Genomic DNA, 7,810 nt, shown 5'->3' with positions numbered 1-7,810 from the left:
AATAAAATTAGAAAAAAAAAAAAAAAAAAGAATCCACCTGCAATGCAGGAGACCCCAGTTTGGGAAGATCCCTTGGAGAAGAGATAGGCTACCCACTCCAGTATTCTTGGGCTTCCCTAGTGGCTCAACTGGTAAAGAATCCACTTGCAATGCGAGAGACCTGGGTTCGATCCCTGAGTTGGGAAGATCCTCTGGAGAAGGGAACGGATACCCACTCCAGTATTCTTCCCTGGAGAATTCCATGAACTATATCATCCATGGGGTTGCAAAGAGTTGGACACGACTGAGCAACTTTCACTTTCACTTTCCTGCCAAAAAAGGCACATGGGTTTCACTGAACTCTGAAAGCATGAATATTTTTCATTTAAAAGAGATGTTTGTCATTCTGATAGTTGAAAAACAGTGTCTTGCTTTAATTTGTATCTCTCTCTTGGTTATATTTTTAGTGTGAACATTTGAACAGTTTTACACGATGTGTTTTGCCACTTTTCTCTGCTCACTTTTCTGCTCCACATTTCCTCAGTGCTTCCAGGCTCTGTCTTTACTCTTTTTGTAAATGTGACAGCTGTCCCCTCAGTGGTTGCCAGGATTAGTTTGGCTACTCTCCTTTGCTGCCACTTTCTTCCTTTACAAACCCACATGCAGGCCTCATAAAGCTGTTCCCCAGTTGGAGGACATTGAAAGAGTTATGTCGTAGGGTATTTACATTGCTTTCTTTGATGTATTGCTGCTTCATCTATAATCTAAGTTCTCCAAAGGCAAGGCTTTTGCTTTTTAATAGATACAAAATGTTTCTTTGGGACTGGTTTCATTATCTATTGCTGTATAACAAACCAATCCAAAACTCTGAGGCTAACAACAACAATTTATTTTTCTCTCTCATGTATTTTTGGTGTGTTGTGTTAGGCTGTTCTTGCTTCAGGTCTCTCTTGCAATTGTAGCCAGAAGGTAAAAGAAACTAGATTTATCTGAAGAAACTAGACTTATTGAAGCATGCGCTGGATGTCCAAGATGACTTCTTGTCTCACACGTCTGACTCCTCATATGAGACAGCTGAAACACATAAGGCTGTCTGGGGCCCTCTCCTTCTCTCTCTCCTGTGGCTTCTTCACATCGCTGCATTGGGCTTCCCAAGGCATGGAAGTCTCAGGGTGTTTCAGCTTCTTCCCTGGTGGCTAGCTTCTCCCAGAAGAAGTACTGCAAAGAGATCAAGGTGGTATAAAGAAATTATCCTCCAATTAAAAATAAATTGAAAAGTGAGATCAAGGTGGAAGCTGCAAGTCTTCTTACGATACAGTGCTAGCAATCGTGCTGCATCACTTCAGCCATATTCTGTGATTCAAAGGGAGTCATCGTCTCGAAAGTGAGAGCCCTGCTTAAAGAGGAGGAACTACACAGGGGAGTAAACCCCAGGAAGCATGGTTGGAGGGGCGTCTTTGGAGACACACTACCCCAGGTGCCGAGCAGTGATTGTATTACTTCCATGTTTAGCATTCAGTGAACTCTTACTAAATGAACAGCCTAGAAACGGGAAATAAATTGTTTAGTGAAAAAGCCATTTGACCTTAATTTCCTTTCTGATGGGGAGGGCCCAGGGAGTAAGCCATGAAAAATGAGACTTTGACGTAGCTGCAATCTAATCTCAAAGAGCAAGTAACCTCAAAAAAATTCACTTATGGGTCTAATTGTATTCTACTGACAACTGGATATTTTATTCCAAGATTCTATTACCCTTAGTAATTTAACCAGTATTTTCCTATTTATTCTCATTTTCTGCCTCTGAATAGGGAGGCTATTGCCTGGATACTAGGTCTCCCATCATCTCTGCTATTGCTAAACATTATGAAATTACTTCAATTCAGTTCAGTTCATTTCAGTCGCTCAGTCATGTCCGACTCTTTGCGACCCCATGAACCGCAGCACACCAGGCCTCCCTGTCCATCAGCAACTCCTGGAGTCCACCCAAACCCATGTCCATCGAGTTGGTGATGCCATCCAACCATCTCATCCTCTGTCGTCCCCTTCTCCTCCTGCCCTCAATCTTTCCCAGCATCAGGGTCTTTTCAGATGAGTCAGCTCTTCACATTGGGTGGCCAAAGTATTGGAGTTTCAGCTTCAACATCCATCCTTCCAATGAACACCCAGGACTAATCTCCTTTAGGATGGACTGGTTGGATCTCCTTGCAGTCCAAGGGACTCTCAAGAGTCTTCTCCAACACCACAGTTCAAAAGCATCAATTCTTTGGCGCTCAGCTTTCTTTGTAGTTCAACTCTCACATCCATACATGACCACTGGAAAAAACATAGCCTTGACTAGATGGACCTTTGTTGGCAAAGTAATGTTTCTGCTTTTTAATATGCTGTCTGCTGCTGTTGCTGCTAAGTTGCTTCAGTCGTGTCCAACTCTGTGCGACCCCAGAGATGGCAGCCCACCTGGTTCCCCTGTCCCTGGGATTCTCCAGGCAAGAACACTGGAGTGGGTTGCCATTTCCTTCTCCAATGCCTGAAAGTGAAAAGTGAAAGTGAAGTCGCTCAGTCGTGTCCGACTCCTAGTGACCGCATAGACTGCAGCCTACCAGGCTCCTCCGTCCATGGGATTTTCCAGGCAAGAGTTCTGAAGTGGGGTGCCATTGCCTTCTCTGAATATGCTATCTAATATGCTGTCTGGATTGGTCATAACTTTCCTTCCAAGGAGTAAGCATCTTTTAATTTCATGGCTGCAATCATCATCTGCTTCAGTGCCATTGAATATTCTTTTCTAATTCATAACATTAGAAGTTTGGTGTTGGTTATAGCAACAAACCATGTTCTCATGAGAGACTTGCATGTCAAGTTTTGTTTCTAAATATGGGTATATGAGTAGCAAGCAGGGGCAGCCATTGTGTTTCTGTCTGACTGAGTTAGGGATAGTTAGGTCAAGTCTGCTTTGGCCTAAAATATAAAATTAATCCATGCATTTCTCACACAGTAATAACTCCTGCTGTTGCCGCTGCTGCTGCTGCTAAGTCGCTTCAGTCATGTCCGACTCTGTGCAACACCATAGATGGCAGCCCAGCAGGCTCCGCCGTCCCTGGAATTCTCCAGGCAAGAACACTGGAGTGGGTTGCCATTTCCTTCTCCAATTCGTGAAAGTGAAAAGTCAAAGTGAAGTCGCTTAGTTGTGTCCGACTCTTAGTGACCTCATGGACTGCAGCCTACCAGGCTCCTCCATCCATGGGATTTTCCAGGCAAGAGTACTGGAATGGGGTGCCATTGCCTTCTCTGTAATAACTCCTACTGGTCTCCAAATAGAAAATGCATGGTACTCTAAGATTTCATTAATTCAATTAAAGATGACTCGTCATTAACTATGTTTATTTATATCTGGTATACAGCAAAATGATTCAATTATACACAACACACACATATATAGGTATTATATATATATTTTTCATATTCTTTTCCAATATGGTTTATTATAGGATATTGAATATAGTTGCCCATGCTATACAGAAGGACCTTGTTATTTATCTATTTTATATATAGTGGTTAGTATCTGCTAATCCCAAACTCCTAATTTATCTTCCCCAATCCCCTTTCCCTTTTGGTAAACACGAGTTTGTCTTCTGTGAGTCTGTTTTGTGAACAAGTTCATCTGTATCATATTTCAGATTCCACATGTGAATGTGAGTGATAGTGTATAGTATTTGTCTTTCTCTTTCTGGCTTGAAGAAGTGAAGCTGCTTAGTTGTGTCCGACTCTTTGCGATCCCTACCAGGCTCCTCCCTCCATGGGATTCTCCAGGCAAGAGTACTGGAGTGGGTTGCCATTTCCTTCTCCAGGGGATCTTCCCGACCCAGGGATCGAACCTGGGTCTCCTGCATTCCAGGCAGACACTTGAACCTCTAAGCCACCGATAATCTTTAGACCCATTCTAATGCCAATGCTGCAAATGGCATTATTCCATTCTTTTTTATTGCTGAGTAGTATTCTATTATATATATGACATAGCACATCTTCTTTATCTTCTTTATCCATTTATCTGTTGATGGACATTTAGGTTGCTTCCATGTCTATTGTAAATAGTACTGCTGTAAACACTGGGGTGCATGTATCTTTTCAAATTGATCTTTCTCTGGATATATGCCCAGGAGTGGAACTGCTAGATCATATGGCAACTCTATTTATAGTTTTTAAAGGAACCTCTATTCTGTTTTCCATAGTGGCTACAGCAATTTACATTCCTACCAACAGTGTTGGAGGGTTCCCTCTTCTTCACATCCTCTCCAACATTTATTATTTGTAGGCTTTTTGATGACATCCATTCTGACCAATGTGAGGTGATACCTCATTGTAGTTGAGATTTGCATTTCTCTAATAATTAGTAATTTTGAGCATCTTTTCATAAGCCTGTTGGCCATCTGTATGTCTTCTTTGGAGAAATGTCTATTCAGATTGTCTTCCCATTAAAAGAAACTGTATTTGGTTATTTCTTTTTGGCTATGCTGGGTCTGGCTATGCTTTTCTCTACTTGTGGTGAGCAGGGTCTAATGTCTAGTTGTCGTGTACAGGCATCTCATTGTGGTGACTTCTCTTGATGCGGACCATGGGCTCCAGGGCATGTGGGCTTCATTAGCTGAAGTGCAAGGGCTCTGTAGTTGCAGTCCCCAGGCTCTAGAGTACAGGCTCAGTAGTTGTGGCACACAGGGTTAGTTGCTCCATGACATGTGGTACCTTCCTGGACCAGGGATTGAACCCATGTCTCCTGCATTGGCAGGTGGATTCTTTACCACTGAGCCACCAGGGAAACCCTTCTGCCCATTTTTTGACTGGGTTATTTTTTTGTTATTGTGTTGCGTGAATCATTAACTATGTTTAAGATTATACCACATGCCTTCTGGGAACTTAGAGCAGAAAGGGCATTAAGACATATAAACCTAGAGACCAAGCCAGGAAGCCCACACAGAAGGTCATGTAGATGCTGCAGGCGTGAGATGCTACAGGGATTCGGAGTAGAAATTACTGACTAGGATGGCATCTGTCGGCTTCTGAAAGCAGTTTTGATAGATAAATTTGTGTAGTTTCAGAGCTGAAAACAGCCTCAACACAGAGCCCAACACAAATAGGAAAGGAATGGAGCTTTGTTTTTCTGGCAGCATATTCTAAGCATGCTTAGGTGGCCTGGGGAGAACAAAGCCGGTTAACCCGCTTCATGCCCTCTAAACAGAAACCAGACACCCAGAGGAGGAGCCCCACGGAAGGAAGGCGGCCTCCTGTCCTCGCAGTGTGTGCCAACATTTGAAACATCAGTAGGTGTGGTGGTTTCTCTGCTGTAGGTTTGCAAGTCCCTGGTGGGCAGGGAGGGCAGGCAGAGGAACAGTTCCAGCACACATCGGGAAACAAATGTTCGAATGTTCGTTTGGGGGCCTTGAATGGCACGCACTGGCTGGGCTCAGGAGATGGCAGAGGTTCTCAGCAGGGAAGCAGTTAATGTGTTACAGCACACTTTTAAAGCCAGAGGAATCTCACCATCCCCTGCCCCCATCTGGGTCTGGCTTCTAGCTGAGTTTAGGGGATTTGGAAGGGATTTGAGGTGGGTGTGGTTCTGGGGGTTCGGTTTCTAGGAAAGAAAACAATCCTTTTCTTTGACCTTCCAAGTGATTCAGATCAGCGCCTCCTTGGCGCGAGGCCTTTTCTAGGCAGTTTGCAGTGAGGGTAGCCCCTTGACTTCAGTTTCATGCCACTTCTCTCCATCAGCGGCCTGCATTCTGTGTGGGGAGACTGGGGATTCAGAGCTCACCCTCTTGACTCCTGTATAGGCTGAGGCTTGAGATGCTCAAAACCCAGCTCAGTGCCTGACTCCTCAGATAATTGCTTTGTCCCCCTTCTCTGTATATGCTGAAGGTGACGAGGCCTCCTTTCACACATGGAAAATGGCAAAATTGCAGGGGCTTAAGGAAGGACTTGTAACTAGTGATTGGATGGTCTGGAGCCACACTTTGGAATTGTCACCTGATCCCAGATGGCATGCATCATGCTCTCCAGAAGGAAGTTGAAAAGCAAGAATCAAAGAAACCAGGGACAAAGGAATGTACAATAAACTCCCTCACAAACCGGGGATTTGATTAATCTCGATGGAGTCATGAATCTGACTGAGGAGAATTCTGTTTTTTAAGTACCCCACGATGCATGGTGCCCCTCTGTCGAAACAGAAATCCTATCATGTACTGGGTGCAGCCCTCTGCTTGCAGCTCTGATGTTATAACATGATTGGACTGTGCACTTTGTAGCTAAAAAAGAAACCATTTTTACAAAGCATCTGCAATAAAAGTGTAGACGAGGTTATCAGGTAGCTTTTGAAATCTGAAAAAACTCAATATAAGAAAGATAATTTTTTGTTTTATTGCTAAGGAAACACAGATTTTGTTTAATCAATGGAGCATAAACAGGTTTAACTGCAAAATCAATAAAATTCGAGGTAGACAAGCCACCCTGAGTGATAAGGACTAACTGTTCCATCTGGAGTCAGGGTGCAGAGAATCACTGTGAAAAGCAGGAAGGACAGCAATGGTGCTTAGAATACAGGGGACATAAAAACCTTCAAAGGGACCTGCTAGAGATGTAAATTCCCAGAGATTTTGAGATGTCAAACTCATTTTGAGGGTAAAACCCCAGAATTTTAAGTACACACAGCAGGTAATACTGATTCTCTGGGGTCACAGGTTGAGATGTGAGCTAGACTTCTAAACTGGATCTTGATCTTCCCTGCCAAAGTGCCAACATAGAGACTCAGAATCCAGGGAATTTAAAACCAGTCATCAAGATCCTTCCCTGAAGCTTTCCCAACATCCTCACTGAATCAAGCAGCCTATTAGTGAAGGAAGGTATTTGACTGTGAGCTACAGAAGTTTCGAAAATAATGATTTAAACCTAAGGAGGATTTTTATTTTTGGGAAGGGGAGAGGATAAATAAGAAGTCTCGAGGTAGGCAATCCAGCTGTAGCAGGTTGGATGATGTGTGATGGGCTAAGTTGCTTCAGATGTGTCCAATTTTTGCAACCCCATGGAACTGTAGCCCGCCAGACTCCTCTGTTCATGGGATTCTCCAGGCAAGAATACTGGAGTGGGTTGCTGTTTCCTTCTCCAGGGGATCTTCCTGACTCAGGGATCAAACCTGCGTCTCTTATGTCTCCTGCATTGGCAGGCAGGTTCTTTATCACTTGTGCCATCTGGGAAGCCCCTCCAAAAGGTACGTCCACGTCCAAATCCCTGAAACTCTGAATGCTACCTTATTTGGAGAAAGGATCTTTGTAGATGTAATTATCTTGAGATTATCCTGGATTCCTGGATGGCAGTGGCTGCTGCAAGCTCCTCACTGCCTCCATTGACTGATTTGACAGTTATATTACTTTGTTGTAGAACATACTTATATGAAACAGGATTCCTTGAGCCAAGATTTTGCACTTAGTGGTTCTCAATGTGGAGATATTTGCAATGTGGAGACATTTTTAGTTGTCATAACTCTGTTGGGGAAGGAGTGGAAGATGGTGGTGCTACAGATATTTAGAAGGTAGAGGCCAAGGGTGCTGCTAAACATATTATAGTATATAAAACAGCCCCCAGGACGAAGAATTATCCAACCCTAGACGTCAGTAGAAATGAGTTGAGAAAACCTAATATAGTTCAGTTCAGTCGCTCAGTCATGTCCGACTCTTTGCGACCCCATGAATTGCAGCACGTCAGGCCTCCATGTCCATCACCAACTCCTGGAGTTCACTCAAACTCACATCCATCGAGTCGGTGATGCCATCCAGCCATCTCATCCTCTGTC

Source organism: Bison bison, unplaced genomic scaffold (genome assembly GCF_000754665.1).
Source record: "Bison bison bison isolate TAMUID 2011002044 unplaced genomic scaffold, Bison_UMD1.0 scf7180017864254, whole genome shotgun sequence".
Lineage (NCBI taxonomy): Eukaryota > Metazoa > Chordata > Mammalia > Artiodactyla > Bovidae > Bison > Bison bison.
Note: the sequence above shows the minus strand (reverse complement) of the source record.